This window comes from Rattus norvegicus, chromosome 3, assembly GCF_036323735.1.
Source record: "Rattus norvegicus strain BN/NHsdMcwi chromosome 3, GRCr8, whole genome shotgun sequence".
In the NCBI taxonomy this organism is placed as follows: Eukaryota; Metazoa; Chordata; class Mammalia; order Rodentia; family Muridae; genus Rattus; species Rattus norvegicus.
This window is the reverse complement of record NC_086021.1, coordinates 50,586,021-50,606,558: the sequence shown is the minus strand read 5'-3', so window position 1 is coordinate 50,606,558 and position 20,538 is coordinate 50,586,021. Positions and strand designations below refer to the sequence as shown.

The 20,538-nt window shown below is 37.5% G+C and overlaps 1 long non-coding RNA gene across 1 annotated transcript; it reads left to right on the top strand.

Moving 5' to 3' along the window:
• Positions 1–2,492: 2,492 nt before the first annotated feature.
• LOC134486358 (uncharacterized) lies at positions 2,493–4,378 on the top strand. The gene is made up of 2 exons (XR_010065182.1): positions 2,493–2,697; positions 4,155–4,378. It is a non-coding gene; the product is annotated as an uncharacterized LOC134486358 (long non-coding RNA).
• The last annotated feature ends 16,160 nt before the right edge of the window (positions 4,379–20,538 follow it).

Here is a 20,538-nt window from a genome sequence, read left to right as displayed (position 1 = left end):
TGTTTCCTCTTTAAGGGTTTACCTGTGTTCTCCTATATTTCTTTAAGAGAATTACATATGTTTCAAGGTCTCTATCATCTTCATGAGACGGGAATTTAGGTCAGAGTTTTGCTTTTTTGGTGTGTTAGGATATCCAGGGCTTGCTGTGGTAGGAGAACTGGGTTCTGATTTTAACAAGTGGCATTGGCTTCTTTTGCCTATGTTTTTGCACTTACCCCACACCATCTGGTTATCTCAGGTGTTATCTGGCCTTGCTGTCTCTGACTAGATTCCTTCCTCCCTGTGAGACTTTGCCTGGTTGTGATGAATCTCCTGGGAGTCAAGTTGTGTCTGGGTGTGGAAGGGTGTCTGGAGTGCTAACTTTGCCACCCCTGACCCCCTGGGGTCAAATAGTGGGCTGGAAAAAAGATGTATCTTTAGGATGGCAGGGCAGAAAGGGCCTGCTTATGCTGTGCCCCTTGGGGGTCCCAAATATACTAGGTATTGGGTCAGGGTATGTTTCACCTGTGACCTGGTTGTGATGGAGTTCCTGGGAGTCAAGCTGTCCCTGGATGTGGGAAGGAGTCTGGAGGGCCACCTCTGTTCTGTGGTGAGTTATGTGAGTTTTATGAAGTCATAAAATACAGCTGAAGTTTTGGCATTTAAAATATCTTGAACCTACTGAGTACAAGTGATTTGTGAAATGTGATCACAAAATACATTATACAACATTATGTCATAATATGTACATAATATATACACATGCATACATCTTTGGATTTTTACAAAGACACTTCAGCAACATTTTCAATGAGGGAAGCATTTCAACTTCTGCAGTATCTGCAGGAGTAACTAATGATGGCCAAATTTGCCTGTAGCGTTTGCTTCAACATGTTCGTGCACTTCCCACTTCTCTGGCAGCCAGAGCATTTGTAAATTTTCTGGTCACTAATCTCTCAAGAACAATTGTAAGTGATCAGTTTTTAATTGTCCAGCTAAGAGAAAAAAATGAAAGGAAATTTGCATGTAGTTATAAATGAATACTTACAAATTAATACTGTAAAATCTTAAAGGCTTATGCATAGAAAATTATTTGCTGTCTGATCTATAGTTTGTTCTATTTTAAAATCTAGTTGTTTATGAAGATAATATTTTCTTTAGCTTAGGCAGATAAAGCCCATATTTTGAAGGATCTTTATTATAACATCATGTTTGAAACATGCTTTATTCTCTATTCTTAGCCTGCTTACCATCTATATTTGCTTGTTTTAATAAAAAATGTTACTTTAATTATGTCAAAATCAAAAAAGTATATTTCTCCTACCTACTTTACAAGCAAAAACATTTAAATAATTCATAGTATAAGTAAAAACTTTCCTGCCAGAACCCAACATTCTTATTATAATTTTATCAAGACATAGCAGAGATAATTTTCAGATACAGTTTTGATGAGAATGAAGATCACATGCAGAACCTCAAGAAATTAGATATATAATCCTAAAATATTTTGAAAAATTAAAACCATACTAATTAAAAATTTATGGAAAATGATGAGGATGCAGGCATTTAATCGCCAGTATCTTATCTCATACAGAGCTATTACCAGTAAGAATCAAGAGAAATTTTTAACTGAACAAAGAGAGTTATTGCTCAGGGAAGCTTTCAGAGGCACTGTTGCTGCATCCCGGTATCTCTGCTTTCCTAGGCATGATAATCATTGTTCCATGCACTTTACTGAATGTATAGCACAGATGAAGCTAGGTTCTCTTGTAAAAAGCAAGCTGACCCTAGAACATCGAGCCATGATATGCCCCCAAGAAAAAGGAAAAATCATATACAGACTGATTGAATGTATGTATGTGTGAATGAGAAATGAACAGCTTCTAAATAATTCACAGATGAGCTTGATCCAAATTTCTTAACATTTTTAAAAGATGGCATTTCATGTTCATGCTTATACTGTGTATGTGTTTGTCATTTCCATTTAAATTTCTCTTGACTGATAAATTATGAGGTTACATTATTTGGCTGAGAGAATCTCTAAGTGCATAGGAGTTTGTTGACTACGAGGTGCCAAATCAGCTTTAAATATATCTCACATTATGGCTTAATTTCATGTTTTCATTGAAGCCCAATCACACTGGCTGCCATTCAACTGGCTACCAAAATCTGATAGACGATGGATATAGAACTGTTACAAATAAAGAAGCACTTGCTAGGCAAAGAGAAGAAGAAAGGTTCTGCCACTTGGGACATAAGTGTCATTCTTAGCTTCCTGTATTAGACGTCTTGTTCTCTGATCCAAACATTGGAGTTCTTGTACCAACATATTAATGCAGGTAAACAAAAACTGATAATGAAAATGTAACCAAAGCCTTCAGGAGCACACAGTGAGAATTATATAAAAAGAAGATCAACTTGGCATCTCCATTGTATCTTTCTTGTTCAGCTCACATTTGAGCAGTCATGTTGCTGAGATTCTATGGCTATAGATTCTGATGTTACTAAGAGACACATCACACAGCACACTCTTAGAATCTTCTCGCCCCATATTCTGCCATGTTGCCTGAACCTTAGGTGTGGGAGTGTCTTCTAGATGTATCCATTGAGAGTGGATTCCTCAACTATGCATTTCTATTAGTTGTAGATTTCTGTTGTGCTCTCCATCTGTCATAAGAGGTTTTTGTGATGACGAGTGAAGACTGTACGCATCAGTGGGTATGAAGACAAATGTTTCCAGACTGCTATTAGAGTAAAGTTCACAGACCCTCAATCCTACACAAAGAAATATAGGCAATTGAGGAAATCAGGGACCCGTAGAAGTGGTCCTCTTCTGGGATGAACATACCATTTTCTTGTCCAGTGCCAAATAATCAATACTGAAAACATGCATACAAACAATATTGTATAGAGTGAACAGTTATCTGAGTAATATGTATGCATGTTTATGTGTTTGTATGTGTGCATGTGTGTGTATGTGTATGAGTATGTTTGTGTGTATATGTGTATGTGTACATTATGTGTATGTGATGTATATGCATACGTATATATAAATGTGATAGGTTTTTTGAATTTAGAAAAAATAAGAAGTTTTTATTTTTTCCTCATCTTACAATCGTGAAGTTACATTAAATTCTTCCAAAGAGGTTAGCATAAATTTAAAGTTCTGAATTGTATACAAGCTGTTTTTCTTAGATAAATGATATTAATTACAAAGTTTAGTCACAAGCAGAGAAGAAGGAAAGTTAAGAGAAACAAAAATTAAGAAATGCAATTTGCTCCTAGAGAATCCAGACTCTTCAATCTTTAGACCTAATTTCTTGGACTCCATATTTCAAAATAGGAGTGTGGAATGATATACTTATTCCAAACATTTCTACACGTTTACCTTTGACCTACATTGGATCCAAGATCTATCACTATAATTCTGAAACCTTTCTCTTGACCATGTGGTTTGGATCTATTTGGAAATTTGAAGGAGAGAAGGAATAGTTATGTGGGAGGGTTTGGAAGGAAAAGAAAAGGGAAATGTGGTGAATATATTATATTACTATGATATAGATATATCATAGTAGATTCCTTCGTGTATCAGATCCTTCCCTCTGGAAGAATCCCTCTCCCAGTCAAAGGCGAATGTAGAAGAAAGTGCATTTGTTTCAAGCATTGTTCTTATGAAACAGTTCTGTTCTATACCTGAATCGAAGCTCTGACAGGTAGAGCATGGCCTAGTTTGAATTTCAATTGTGTTTGCTCCTATTCTCCAGAGATTTTATGGTGAATAAAAGCTATATATCCTTGCAAAGTTACCCTAGACAAAACTAACACCTCTTCAAAATGATTAACCAGCTTCTGCTTTTCAAGTAATACTCTTTTGAAGTGCTCAGTTCTAAGTCCTGAAAGAAAGTTAGAGAAGCTAAATTAACATTAGAAAGATCATCAAGGTAATCTGGGTAAAACAAAGAAACAAAATGGGTCTCTTAGCAGAAAGAAAGATTCTGAGTGAAGAAAAAAGCACATAGAAAAGAAATGGAAATGAGATTAAGAAACTATTAACTCTGAATAGGAGAGGAAATTAGTAGTGGGATAATTTTCCAAGTCTAATTGCAAAGGTATGGTTAGAAAGTAGAGGAAACCACAGTGGACAGCTGACAATATGTAAATTATTTTCATTACAGAAAGTGGCAAGAGCAGAACCTCAGAGCAAGATCCCAGAGTCCAAAGGTACAACCTGCTTTGGGAAAAGCAGATCCTCTATCAATGGATACAGTCCAGCTGTCACCATATTGATGGAAACCTACAGAGTCAGAAATATAGATATAATTTCATATTCTTTCGTTTTCCAGCATCTACTCATTGTTCACATCAAACCCAATAAAAGTCTTATCTGTATTTATTCATACTTGCAGCCTTGTTTTTGTAGAGCTGGACTGAATATGCTTGAAATATCTGAGAAGGTAGGCAGATAGACCATGGGACTGAAACTTTGTAGTGAGAGGCTGAAAGGGGAACTGAGTATGATGGTGACACCATGAAATGCATCATCCAGTAAGAAACCAAATGAAGACATGTTAGGGCAATAGTTCCATACCTGTGAGTTGTGGCCTCTTGGGGTCAATGAACCTTTTTGCAAGGGTGGTATATCAGATATCTTGCATCTATGATAGTTGCATTATGATTCATAATAGTAGCAGTATGAAGTAACAACAGAAATTGTTTCATAATTGAGAGTCCCCACAACACCTGGAACAGGGTTGAAGAGGCACAGCATCAGGAAGGTTGAGAACCACTGTTTCCATGTATAACTTCTCAGTTGTGTATTTCTTTGCTATGTTGAAGATGCTGTAGTTGATTGTCCAGCCAATGATCATCTGTGGTCCTCTAGCTCAGAGTCTCTCCCATCAGCAGTGACCCACTTTTGAGTATTTTATACATGTACCTATCACACGCATTTCCAATTCCTTCCACGTCTAACCATTACCCATGTGCTCCCCCAAAAAATAATATAAAAAACAAAACAAAATACCAAATTCACTTTTTGTTACCTATGTACTCATTGGAGTATGGTCATCCCTTTAAAAGTAACTGAGTCTGTCCCTACCCCATGCCCCAGGATAAGCTATCAACTGTGAAAAGCTATACAACAGCATCTTTATCACAATTTTAAGTACACTCCACAATGGCTTCCTGTCTAGAGTGTTTCAATTTTAGCCGGAAGGTTTGTTAAAGAAGTCTTCAATGTCTCCCAGACTCAATTAGGAGTCTGGAGTCATTATATCACTGCAATAGAAGCTTCTTGTCTCAAACAGCCAGCAACAGCATGGATCTGGACTTTCATGGTTTCTCATGGCTACATGGATCTTGGACATCCACATAGCCTCAGGTTGTACCATGGAAGATGGATTTCAATGTGGTCCCTGGTGACAGCATGCAACACGAACCTCATAATGGCCTCCAGTAGTATGGCGGGCATGTGGTCGTCCACAAACTATGCTGCCAATGAAGGTCATGTCTAGGTTTTGGGTCTGTGGTCCCTGCTGTTGTCCAAAGTCATACCACCTAAGGCCATGTTTGTCTCCAAGGTGTCACCTACAGCTAGAGGCCACGTGAGAAGATGGTATTTCTAAGGCTACAGATGGCTGTACTCACACCTTCTTGTTGGCTTTGACATAGGGTTTCTCACAGCCCAGCATCTGTCTTACCTGAGAAGGTATAGGAAAGAGAAAAGAGAAGAGCAAAGAGACTGAAGTAGCTATTAATAGTAGTACTATGTCTTTGTGTAGTCTATCTTAAAAATTTATCTGAACTTTATTGATACACTTCTCCAGATAATGAAAACTGCATGTAATTATAAAGAATAATATAGAGAAATAAAATTTTTGTAAAACTATAGTAAAATGAACTCAAGAAATTGATACATATTTCATCAGATTTTTTAAAAAAGATTTCTACAGATTATTTCTTGCTTAGTCAAGTGCATATTTGTATTTAACTCCTTATACTTTTACCACATGTGTAAATTTATGAGTCTTATTTCTTCACCTGATATTTTTAACTGTGCTGGCAATGAATTTATCTTTATTGGCTTATTTTTTCATACTTTTTTCTCCTAATCTTACCCTACCTACACCCTACCTTCTCTCTATATCTAATATTGCCAACCATTGTCTTTTCTCAAGTTCTATTATTTGTTATTTTAAATTATTATATGCATTGAATAGTCCATTGTACATCAATGGATTTTAGATTAACTTTTCCACTCAGCACAATTACTTCAAGATCTAATCAAGTTAACCAAGTTATCACACACATCAAAAGTCATTCCCTGTGTGTCATGAGTTATCATCTATGATAGGTATGGGTTAGTATAAGCAATTAGTTATTGAAGAATATAATTTTCATTCTCACTTTTTGCTTCTTATGTCTGTAAATAACACACACACACACACACACACACACACACACACACACGAACAAACACATGGGTTGACCATACACAAGTTTACTTTCATGTGGAAGACAGACATCACTGTCATCATCTCACTTTTTGAGACAGGGCATCTCACTGTTCTTAGAGCTTCCCGGACTAGCCTCAGTAGTGACACTACTATTACAGATCCATGTCCCCAGGTCTGGCTTTTTACATGGGTAATGAGGATCCAAACCAGGTCTTTATCATTTTCCAACAGGGATTTTACTGACTGAGTCATGCTCCAGATTCCAAGACCAGTTTTGACAAAGCTAAACAAAGCTCCTAAAGCATCTGAGTACCATCTTAAATGATCTTAAGCTATCATGCCTTTGGGAAAAACTGGTCAACAAATATGATTATAGGTAGTTACATATTTAGTCTTATGAGAATCATTTCAACATCTTAAAATATTCTTTTTGTCAAAAGTGAGTTTCTTGGTCTAAGCCACATTCAGAGAGTTCATTACAAAGAAGAGGAAGGGCCCCAGGAACATTGGGACCTGTTCTGTTGTTTGCCTAAACCACCTTCTGATACCTCCCTAAAATCTTCAGATTTATTTGTGTTTTCTCCCATTTAGAACGTATAACTGAATAGGTGCAGGCTGATGGAGAAGGTTAAATATGTTCTGTGTATAAAATGCTTTGGTGGCAACACTCCCATTCCTGAATTTGATTCCCAAGTTCCCTCTATGATTTAAAAAAAAAGTAGATTGAAGTGTAGTCTATTCAAAAGTAGGACAGTTCTGTGCCAGTTGAAACTGATTACATATTAAATTCTCCAGCATTTCTAAGAGAAAACAGCTTTGAATAGAGATAAATTTATTCATTCTTGTTAATGTGTAGATAATCTTCCAGAACACTATTTTTAGGACAATAGATAAAATACTCTAGTTTCTCTATTGTTCTTGAGAATCTATTGGTTGTATATATGTATTGGGGTGTGTATGTGTGTGTGATATTTTATATAAATGTTTACAGGAATAAGAATAAGAATAAATATATATTTAATGGTATTCAATAATAAATGGCAGATAAACACATTAAAAATGGCAGTTTCCAGGTCAGATCCTTGTTTGAAATCAGAATATCTACGCAAGTGACTAGTCCCAATGAATAAGTTGGTTCAGTTCAGGTTTCCAATTATAAATCTGGTACTATAGATACAGAAGCAAGAGGATTACGAGTTCATGGTCACCCCAAGATACATGCAAAGACATGTTAAGGAAAACAAAACAAAACAAAATTGTAAAGCAAACAAGTAAAACCCAAGGGAAATTTTAAAACACATTTAATAGAGAAGTGGTGGTCCTGGCAGTCATGGCCCTAGTCATACGTGCAGAATAATTGCTGAGTTCCTACAAACTGAGACACTTTTAGGAAAAACTTCAGTGTTTTGGAGCTGCATATTCTGAACCAAACTAAGATGCATATTGTGTCAAGGAAAGCACCACCTTTTCACCTAGGAGAAGGTTTTTTTTTTTTTCACAGACCAGGCTCTCATCCTATTTGTCACCATGAGCTTGGTGAGCCAATGCTAAGAACTGAAACCCTGTTCTCAGCTAAGCTCAACAGGGCCTCTAATGTTCAGTAAATCTTCCTGTTCACTTTATTGAAAATAACTAAAGAAGACTCCCAAGGAAAACTGAAGTCTCCCCTTCCTTTGTAGTTCAACAGTAACAGTGCCCTTTGCCCTATATTATCAAACCATTTTAACTCAATGAGCATCATAATAATTATCAGTGAATGTAGTTCCTTTCAATTTAGAATACAAAGGTAAAGAAGCGTAGCCATTTGATATCTTTTTGATTGGCAACTTGTTCAACTGATGTGAAATATTAGTCATATATGGATTATTTTGGAAATAAAAGGGTAGATTGATACTAATTTCATGGATAATATGAAACAACTACTATTTGCCTTTCTCTGAAAGGAGGCTGGTCACACACATAAACATGAGGCATCTAAGCACCCCATAGAAGACAGGCTGACTTTCCTCCAACTACACTACTTTCAACTTCAAAGTTCTCTCCTTAGCATCAACTACATTATCTTGATAACTATAATTTCCTTTTCAAAAACATCTTAACTTAAAAAGAAAAAGGAAGTAATTTTCTGCCCACATGACTAGACCAGAAGACACTAGACAGGAGTTCAATAAAACCATTATAGTTTTTGTAATGAGATTAAATCAGTTCTTGATTGAAGTACACAATATACTTCTTGCCAAATCATATTAGGTCCTCCACAATCACCACCATTTTAGGGCAAGGGATATTACTGAAGTCAATTTTCCATTTTAAAAATGTTGCACTTTGACGAATCCTAAGTGCTTCAAAATACCTCCATAGAAGTCTTTGAAAAATATAATAATTTTTAAATAATAGGACAGTTTCACCAAGTCTTATAGTTGTTTTTATAATTTTAAATGCTAAAAACATATACATCATGAATAGTGATATTTCCTTCAATATCAGGCCATCATTTCACTGGCAGATTCCCTGTTATCCCAACACTGTACATATTTGTGGAGTATCTGTGATCTATAAACCCCAGAGTTTTCCCCCAAAGTAATATTTAAGATTGTTATTTTTAGCAATATAAAAGGATCCTTGTTGTACATAGTATTAGCCTTTTATTTAAATAAATAAGATTAAGACCTTTTAAAATTGTTGACTACCATATAGAATAAGAATGAATAAGAATATAGATTCAACCAAAATCCCTTGAATGTCAATATTATCATGGTTTTAACAAGACTACATTTTAAAAACAAATAAAATTCTGATTTATGGGGGAACTACTAGCAAATATGTATTTATATAGCATATTTTCCATTACCTGATAATTGCAACTTCCTTTAGACATCAAAACTTGGAGTAAAAAAATGCGTTATATGATTTCAAAATAAAGTATTTTGGAAATTCAGTTACATTTCTTCTTTCCTTCTGGTAATGTATGAATGGCATGTGTCAGAATCATATGCTGACTGAATCAAACTGAGGACAATGCTGATATGATTGGTTATTCTACAAGCAAAACCACATCTATAATATGTTGGGTGTGTAATTCCGTTTATGAGAAATGCACTGATGATCCCGTGAGGTTAATCTGGAAAACCAGAGAAAACAAGGAAAGTGGTGCTGGTAATTGAGCAAGTTCCTGAGGGTCAGAGTTCAGCTTTATTCTATAAAGCTCCATCGCTCTCTTTGTATTCAGATCGCTCATGCTTAGTGGCTGAGAACATTGAACATAGTCTTCTCTTTTTTATTTAGAAAAATACTTATCATGCAGTATATTTGGTCCTTTTACCCCTTACTCAACTTCTATATTCTCCCCACCTCCCTACCAATGCAATAGTATACACTTCCCTTCTCTCTCTCTCTCTCTCTCTCTCTCTCTCTCTCTCTCTCTCTCTCCCTCCCTCTTCCCCTCCCTCCCTTACTCCCTCCCCTTCTAAAAAGGCACACACACAAAAAGAACATAAAATCAAAACAGACAAATAAAGAATACAGAAAACTACCAAAACAAAACAAAATGCCCACAAAAAGAAAATGACGTTACTTTCACACTGGCCAACTACTCCAAGGCATGGGGGATCCCCTAGAGCATGGTAGATATACTTAGTTACACTACAATAAAGAAAGATGACTTTTTTCTTTGCCAGTGCCTATCAATTGCAAATAGCTTCTTGGTTAGACATGGGACTTTCGAAAAAACTTCATGGAAAATTACAACTATAAATGCAGCCTAAAATATAAGCACATGTGGAAGGACTCTATATGGAGTCATCATATATTGGAGCAGATATTGCCATCACTAGACCTCCTATACCACCAAGTAAAACCTCTGGAGCCAGGAGTGAGTTACAGCTACATCTTGCTGATGCCTTTGGTAATTCCAAATATCACAGGCTATCACCAGAACAATTTACTGCTTGCCTTTTACAATCTGATGGTAAGACCGTACTGTTGAAAATAACACTTAACTTATACCATCAAACATGGAGAACTTGAACTTGTCCCCAACTAGAAATTTGTTAGAAGAGATAAACACAGGTGAGACACTTTGGAATCTTTCACATCCATATTAATGACAGTAGCAAACACAAGTTTCACTGTGTGGAGCACAAGAAAACTCACTTGAAGACTAGAGGTCCCAGCACCAGTCAGTAGATCCTTCTTCAATACTATAACAAGCTGACTTTTGTCTCCGTGAAAACTATCGAGAACAGAAAAAGGGCTTCTGGATGTAATGCTACCTCTCACTTTAGATTAAAGTAGAATTGGTTTTATTTCATTCTGTAATGGCCTCACGGTCTTGAGACACATCTTTAGTAAGAAGAAAATTACCATTTTTAAAGATCTGAGCACTGTCATCATTATTTGTAAACATTCTGTCTAAACTCCACCCCACAGTTACCTGGCAATAGCCAGGTATGCCTGACTCACTATAAAAGGGGCTGCTTGCCCTCTGACCCTCTCCTCCTCACTCTCTTGCTCTCTTCTTCTCTTACCCTTTTCCCTCTTTGTTCCTTCTCTCCCCATTCCTCTCCCCTGTCTCTCTCCATATGCTGATGGCCAGTCTCTCTCTCTCTCTCTCTCTCTCTCTCTCTCTCTCTCTCTTTCTCTCTCTCTCTCTTCCCCCCTCCCCCCGCTCTCTTCCCCATGCCCCAAATGAACTATTCTATACTATATCTATACCATATTGTGGCTGGTCCCTCAGAGGAAAAGGATGCCTCAGCATGGGTGCCAAGAGGCACCCCCTTCCCCTACGCCTCCATAGAGCATATGCCCACTCTCTTTTTTTTTATATATAAACACATCATTATTGCCAGCCAGCAAATATCTTTAGGTCAGTTGCCAGAGTTATTTCCTCCTTCAGACCTAAAGGTACTGAGAAGTTCATTCCCAAGTTCTATGGCTGGATTTCCTCTTGATAGTCTACAATTGTAGGAGGGTTTTCCCTTCCGGGGTATTTGACCTGAATACACTGCCATCAATTCTCTCAGCTTCAGCTCTCTGCTCCTTATCTTGGTTTGGATGGTCTAAATTTTGTTGTTGTTGTTGTTGTTGTTGTTGTTGTTGTTATTGTTATTGTTGTTGTTGTTGCTGCTGCTGTTGTTGTTGTTGCTTGTCACTATGCTACAAGTAAAAAGAATGCAATACAATTTCTGATAGTTTACAGTCTGCAAGAATTAGAAATCTAAGTTGCTATTTTGCCTTTTATTAAAAAAATACATTGAGTACACTTCCTTCAGTGATAGCTTGACTTTTAGTCTATTTATTTAATTTTAACTTTCTTGTACCCAATCAGCCTAACCTCTTCACAAAAGACGATACTATACCTATTCATGTAACAAAAATCCATTGTAAGACAGAAGTGATAAAAAAAGAAAGAAAAAAAAAACGGAGTTTGCAAATTAGAACTAGAGATTTTTACCACCTTTAGTTAATGTTAATGCCTTTCTTACAATGCAGATCATTAAAATTCTTCACAATGCTTTTGGAACCAACAGTTGTGAGCATACTGTCAGCATTGCAAGCAAACATCCAATGTGAGTTTCTATTTTAATAAAAATCTCGATATGCACTTTATCATATATATTACATAAAATAAATGGGTTTTTCTAGAGTTCCTTTTTCCTCTCTATTCATAAATAACAGGATTACCAGTGAATGATTGATTGAGTGAAATACACTGCTGTTTACTTGACATGGGAATTTGCAATGAAAAGTGAAAGGGTTAAAAAAATAACTAGTATTTAGACTACTAAGAAAGTTTATGAAAAAATTACAAACTGCAAATTAGATAATTGACAGAGTTGTTATAAAACATAGTTCGCATGTTACTATTAAGGACAAACAAAAAAGAAGAAGTAAAATAAGAGGAAGTAGGGAGGAAGGGAGAAGGAGGAGGAAGGAAGAATGGGGAAAAGGAGGAAAGAGGAGGGAGGAATTGTGAGGAGTAGAAAGAGGAGGAGAGGAGGAAGAAGAACAACAAGAAGAAGGAGAATAGAAATATGGAGATGTGTTGAAGTTACCTGTGTAGGATAATCATGAAATTGATAGTTGTACCTGTCATTTTATAGAGCTGGGTTTTTTGTTTTTGTTTTTTTGTTTTTTATTAACTTGAGTATTTCTTATATACATTTCGAGTGTTATTCCCTTTCCCGGTTTCCGGGCAAACATCCCCCTCCCCCCTCCCCTTCTTTATGGGTGTTCCCCTCCCCATCCTCCCCCCCTTGTCACCCTCCCCCCAACAATCTAGTTCACTGGGGGTTCAGTCTTAGCAGGACCCAGGGCTTCCCCTTCCACTGGTGTATAGAGCTGGGTTTAAGATATTATTATCCACATGTATTATCTTAAACGTTTTTGCAGCTCAGAGTCTCAAGTTTTTCGAACAGAAAAGCCTAAGTATTCTGGTTAGTACAGATATTTTTTTAATCATATACAAACTGAGCAAAGAGCAGTTTATAATTTATCTTAATATATAAAATATCCCCTTATGAGAACTTTCTGAATAAGCAACTAAATTTTAAAGCATTAGCTTAATAATATAATATATAATGCATAAAGATAAATATCTCATTAAAAAGATTAAAATTTCAAAGTTTAGAAATTATTTTAAAATGAAATAGATCATGTAACACTTTATAAGTGTCACATCAAAGAAAGTTTATCACAAATCCATAAGCAGTAGACTTGCTTTTTTATCATTTTTATTTCTTATTTTAATTATTTATATTCAAATTGATATTCTCCTCAGTTTTCCCCCAACAGACCCTCTAGCGCCTCCCCTGTCTCTATCAGGGTGCTTCCCCACCCAGCCACCCACTCCTGCCTCAGCACACTAGCTGTCCCTTACCTAGGTCCATTGAGCCTCCACGGGACCAAGAAACTTCCCTCCCATTGATGTCAGACAATGCCATCCTCTGCTATATATCCAGCTGGAGCCATGGGTCCCCCCATTTATACTCTTTGAAGGGTGGTTTAGTCCCTGGAAGCTCTGGGGAGAATCAGGTTGGATGATGTTGTTGTTCTTCCTATGGGATTGCAAACCCCTTCAGTTCCTTCAGTCCTTGCCCTAATTTCTCCATTGGGGTCCCTGCACTCAATCCAATGTTTGGCTGTGTGCATCTGCATTTGTATTGATCAGACTCTGGTAGAGCTTCTCAGGGGAGAGCTATATGTAGCAGGATCCTGTCAGCAAATCTTTCTTGACATCAACAGATGGATGTCAGATCCCTAGGTGGGGAAATCTCTGGATGGTCTTTCTTTCAGTTTCTGCTCTATCCTTTATCTCCACATTTCCTTTTGACAGGAGGAATTCTGGATTAATATTTTTGAGGTGGGTGAGTGGTCCCATTCCTCAACTGGGTGCTGTGCTTGTCCACTGGATATGGTCTCTACAGGTTCTCTCTCCTCTCTGTTAGGTATTTTGGCTAATGTTATCCATGTTGGGTCCTGGGAAATTCTTGGGTCTCTGGCATCTGGAACTTTCTAGTAGCTACCCCCAGTTCTCCCTCCCGCACTGCTACACACCTCCTTACAAATTCCTGACCCTCTGTACTTCTCCCTCATCTCCTCCCATATCTGAATCATCCTCTCTTCCCCTTCCCTTCCTCTCATCCTCCCAAATCCCTTTCTCTACTTCCTGAGATTATGTTCTACCCCCTTCTGAGTAGGACTGTGGCATCCACACTTCGGTGTGGTCTTCTTTCTTCTTGGGTTTCATATGCTCTGTGAGTTGTATCGTCGGTACTCTGAGCTCTTTTTGGCTAATATCCACTTATCAGTAAATATATACCATTTGTTTTCTTTTGTAATGGGGTTACCTCACTCAGGGTGATAATTTCAAGTTCCATCCATTTGCCTGCGAATTTCATAAAGTCATTGTTATTAATAGCTGAGTAGTACTTGCTTCTTCTTAAGAAACTGGTTTCAAACATAGTTCAGAGACATTAAGAACATTTATTTGCATGATACATCGATGGCTCCATTATCCATCCCCGTTATCCATCTCCATATCCAGAACCTGTCTCATTTCCCTAAACTGAAACTTTATTCCTCTCAAGTAAGTTCTATTCCTCTCTCCTCCAGCCCCTGTCAATGCTTCTACTTTCTGTCTATAAATTTGACCACTTTGGGTCCTCCTGTAAGTGCGATCAGATACTTGTTCCTGTCTTTTGCCCTTGGTGTGATGCCTTCAAATTCCATGCAGGCTGTTATATTTGTCAGAATTAGCTTTATGTCTGGTTGCCGATTCACCATGTTGTGTGTGTGTGTGTGTGTGTGTGTGTGTGTGTATTCCATATGCCTTACCCATTCAACTGTCAACTTGGGATTCTTGTACCTTCGGAATTATAGTATGAAACTGGGTAAGCAAATATCTCCTGTAGGTTTGCTATGAATTCTTTAGGCACATATAATTCTATTTTTGATATCCAAGGGAACCTCCATAACATCACAGTGACAGTGCCATTTCACATTAAGTGTCGGGAGGCATACTTGTATGTGAGAATATGCATGGATAATATGCTTGTATGTAGAGGTCAGAGAACAAGCTTGGCTGTCATTCTTTTTCTTCCTTTTTATAAATTATGAATAATTCATCATCATAAAAAATTAAGCTAAAGCCCCTGGCAGGGATGGGGTGGAGGTAGGAGAAATGGTCCCCACCTCACCAGAGTATAGATGGTTGTTAAAGGCTTCCTTACTGGAAACAAACCTCAAGATTCTACATTTACATTCAAAGGGAAAGATTAAGGACAGTTTTGTGAATTCATTGTGTGTTTGGACCGTGGCAGGTTCTTCTGCTCCATTCACCTTAACACAACCATTGGAATTCTGGGAAAAACAGAAGCAGAAATAGTGGCAAGAAAGATTGCAATCTGCTCGCTACCTGTTCCTACCCCTCTTCTGCTCATCTCCTAAATTTTGCTTTCCAGGATAGTGAGAATCCTACAAATAGTTTGGAGAAAATAATCCTGGGTGTTACCTTTCAGGAATCAAATTATTAGACTGAAGAACTAAACATATCATGATTGAATTGAGATGAAATAGTTAGGAATGGGTAGGCACTTTGTTGGTTCCTTAGCCACATAGTGTAAAACCTTATTTCAAGGAATTTAAGTTATATATTACTATTCTTTCTTTTCATAGGGAAAAAAAGCAATTGCAACTAGTTTAAGTCAAGGAATATCACACTGACAAATATTGAGGTTGAGATTTGACACAGGTTGCCCTGGAGACCACCCTGACACCTTGTTATTTCCAAAATCTCTAATCTCTTTTTCTTATTCTTTTTATTTTTCCTTTTGACAAACTTTGACTATTTAGCCCTGGCTGGGCTGCAATTCACTTTTCCCATAAGACTGTTTTTGAACTCAAAGAGAACTTCTAGCCTTTACCTCCTTAGAGCTGAAGATAAAGGCATGGGCCTCTACCCCTAGCATTATTTATTTTTTCTTTTCTTTTATTGGATAATTTATGTATTTATGTTTCAAATATTATCCCCTTTCCCTGTTCCTACCTCTCCCATCCACCATGCCCCTGCTTCTATGAGGATGCTCCCCCTCCCACCCGCCCACTCCCACCTTACTACCCTGGCATTCCCCTACACTGGGGAAAAGAGCGTTCAAAAGGGCTTCTCCTCCTATTGATCGCAGTCAATGCCATCCTCTGCTACATATGCAGCTGGAGACATGGGTCCTTCCCATGAGTACTCTTTGGATGGTGGTTTAGTCCATGAAAGCTCTGGGGGGGGGGAGTCTAGTTGGTTGATATTGTTCTTCCTATGGGGTTGCATACCCCATTAGCTCCTTCAGTCCTTTCTCATAACTCCTTGACAAGGGTCTCAGTGTTCAGTCTGATGGTTAGCTGCAAGCTTCTTAATCTGTATCAGTAAGGCTCTGGCAGAGCCTCTCCAGAGACATTCATATCAGGCTCCTGTCAACAAGCACTTCTTGGCATCAGCAGTAGTGACTGGGGTTGGTGGCTGCATATGAGATGGATCTCAGGGAGAAGCAGTCTCTGGACAGTCTTTCCTTCAGTCTCTGCTCCAGTTTGTTCCTGTATCTCCCCTGTGAGTGTTCTACCTCACACCAGTCAGAATGACTAAGATCAAAAACTCAGGTGACAGCAGATGCTGGCAAGGATGTGGAGAAAGAGGAACACTCACTCCTCCATTGTTGGTGGGATTCCAAGCTGGTGCAAACATTCTGGAAATCAGTCTGGAAGTTCCTCAGAAAATTCGACATAGTATTACATGAGGACCCAGCTATACCACACCTGGCTGTATACCCAAAAGATGCTCCAAAATATAACAAGGACACATGCTCCAGTGTGTTCATAGCAGCCCTTTTTTTATATTAGCCAGAAGCTGGAAAGAACCCAGATATCCTTCAGCAGAGTAATGGATACAGAAAATGTGGTACATCTACACAATGGAGTACTACTCAGCTATTAAAAAAACAATGACATCATGAAATTCTTAGGCAAATGAATGGAACTAGAAAATATCATTCTAAGTGAGGAAACCCAGTCACAAAGAACCCATATGGTATACACTTACTGATAAGTGAATATTAGCCCAAAAGCTCAGAATTCTCAAGATACAATTCACAGACCATATGAAGCTCAAGAAGAAGGAAGACCAAAATATGCATGCTTCAGTCCTTCTTAAAATGGGAAACAAAATACTCACCCCCAGCATTCTATTTTCTTTCTAAGTTGCTTTCTAGCTTCCTGTTTGTTCTCTTTCTCAGCTGCTTCCATTTAGAATAGTCTACACAGTCTCACCATCTTTCACTGTTTCATATTTACTCATGAAAACTTCCTAACATTAGATGCATCTGCTTTCCTGAAGTGTACTCTGTTACTGAAGTCATTGGTTGGATTCAAAATATCCCAGGTGGGTGTTTCCTCTGCATTGGCCATTGTGGTGGTTTGAATAGAAATCCATGTGTTTGACTGCTTGGCCATAGCGAGTGCCACAATTAGGAGGTGTGGCCTTATTGGAGGAGATATGGCTTGTGAGAGGAAGTGTATCACTGTGAAGGCAGCCTTTGCCCAGTATGGCACATATTCAATTTTCTCCTGGCTGCCTTCAGATTAAGATGTAGAACTCTCAGCTCCTTCTTGAGCACCATAGCTGCCTAGGTGCTGCCGTGCTTCAACCGTGACCATCATGGACCAAGCCTCTGAAACTATAAGCCAGTACAACTACATATTTTCCTTTATAAGAGTAGCCTTGGTCATTGTGTCTCTTTACAGCAATAGAATCACTAAAACAGCCATTGTCAATGACATTAGTGTACAGATATTCTGTGTATATTTCACTTTTAAGTAGTTGAAAATGCTTAATTTTCTTTTAATCTTGATATTTGTATTGTGTTTCCATCTTTTTCTGTGAATGTGACAAGCCCCACTCAGGTGTCTGAACTCTAATCCCAGGTTTAATCCAAACTAAGTAGTAGGGTTTTTGTTTGTTTGTTTGTTTTTTGGGGTTTTTTGGATTTTTGTTTGTTTGTTTTTTGTGGGAGAAGTTAAGTTTGTTTGTTTAGAGAAAAGTTTTTTTCTTTGTAGCTCTGGCTGTCCTGGGTCTTGCACTGTAGACCAATTTAGCCTCAAACTCAGAGATTTCTCTGCCTGTGACTCCTGAGTGTTGGGATTAAAGATCTGAGCCACCAGGCCTGCTCCCTGGCACCCCCCCAAAAAAATCTCTGTATTTTTATGACTATTACTGTAATAGAATATTCCTCACTAGGTTATATGAGGAAAAGAGAGTTTGAATTTGAGTATCTATCTTTATAAGTTTTCCTATGATGCAATCCAGAATATTCTACAAGATTGTGAGTCATTTCTTGATAAGGCCTTTAAAGTACGGAGGTCTATCTTCCACAGGGTCTGAGCAGAAAGCAAGGCCCAGTGGAAGTGTAAGGCCTTCACGCATGGGGTAGAGAGTCACCCTGGCATTTTCCAAGCATGCGCATTTTAGCAGGTCAATCAAGCACATAGTTGCCAAGTCAGCCTCATCCTTGGACTATGGGATTCCAAATGATTCTACATAATAAAAGAGTTTGTGCAAAGCCAATTTCTACTTGGTGTCTTCTGTTCTTGTCAAAGCCTAGCTTTATTCCTCCTTTTGCTAACCAGCTTTATTACAGAAGATAGGCTGTCAATGAGACAGAAAACCAGGGAAAGATTAAATGGAGATCATCAGGAAGGAAGAAGCTATACAGAGTACCTCAAAAATGCAAGCTTTCTAGTGACATTCACTTCACAGCCTTGCTGGACCAAGTGAGTCAGTCACACACTGTGAAGCAAATTGATTCTTAGAAAACACTTTCTGTAACACGGAAAGCCCAACATGCATTTATCCTAGAACCATCCATTTCCAACACACTTATTTCTGTGGTATATATTTCAATAGCAAGATCTAGAGTGCAGTTTCCACTATTAAAAATTATCATCCTGAGAAAAAATTCAGATATTATAGGTTGACATACTTATTCTTCATCTTGAAAAATACCAACATTTTATGAAAAATCTCTTAATGAGAGTTCTCATATATGATTAGTTACTTGACTATTTTTTAAAACAATAAAATACACTTTGGGGAGTATAATAAAAAGGAAGAATACAAAATTATATAATATGCAGTTGTGGATAACTATGGAGCACATTTAATGCCATGGTTTGCTCTGTGCATTTTTAGTAGGCAAATAGCTTTTACGAGGAAAAGCTAATGGTCTAAAAGAGGCTATAGACCATTTTATATAAACCTAATTAGTAGATGTATATACTAATTATATATATAAACCTAATTAGTAGATAATTATAATTATTTATTAAATGTGCTGACTTACCTGTTCATATTGTTACATGGTAACTGAATTCGGAAGTCATGTCCAATCACTACACATTAACTCAGAAATGTCATAGGAACTTGAAAATAGAGTTTCATACTGAGTTTGCAGCTGGATTCAACCACCGATGGAATTATAACTCAAGGTAAAATTCGTAAGTCACTGATCACATGAACCATCATTAAGAAAATCATTATATTGAACTCAAAGAATTGTCATATATCTCTTAAATTTTTCCTCCAGTGTTTTTCAGGGCATTATTTCCCTTCATGTAATTTCAATTCATCACCTGTGTGTTTGACACGACAATGAAGTAAATTCTTCCATCCCTTAAAAAAGAAAATTTATGACAGATTTAATAAACCTCATATTTGGTTGGTAGTTTTCTTTAACCACAGTTGATTTCTTAGAAACACTTAAAAATCCTCTCTCTTTGGCATTTGTTAGTTGCTTTTAATATGATTTCAGAATTGGAAATGGCTTGCTACATTGATGACTAAAATTTGTGTGGTTTTCTACCTCTAGATCAGCGTGGAGACAGCATTCAGTTCTAACAGGTCTTTATTAGAAGTGTACTGAACCATCTGCTCCTGACAGCATACTTTATAGAATATGCTAAGGAACCAAATTTATTTTTGTCTGAACCAACATATTCTTAGTATCTATGTAGCTTTATCAATATGAAGTTTTTACCGTTGTTGTGGACAAAGGACTAAAATGTCAATGATATGGACAGGTACTAAAAGGGACAAAAATTGACTAATTGAAAAGCAATAGAAAATACCTGAGCCTAAGAAACAAGAAGAGAGTAAGAGTCATCTAAACACAGCTGTCATTGTGCTAATCCATTTATGCTGTCAATCAAGCTAAAAGAAAATATGTCTCATGTGCCTATGGCCCCAACCTCTCCCTGAAGGCTATCAGTCTTCAGACCTTGTTTAAGCAATCAATTTGTCAAAGCTTGATTAAGTAACATAAACGAAGCTAAGTATTTGCTGAGGGGTCAAAAAGTAAGAAGATAAATCATCCTCTTGAGAGAGGACTTCGTAGATGGACAACCTCTGTGACCTGCAAGAACCACACACTTAGAAAGGCACCCGGTTTGGGGTAGTGTTCTCCTGTTGACCCTGTGACATTCTTAACAGGTTGTTGGAGCAGAAGCCTTGGTGGATTCATTTCATACAGGGTATAGTAAACCAAGCAACTGGTTCTGATCCTGTTCA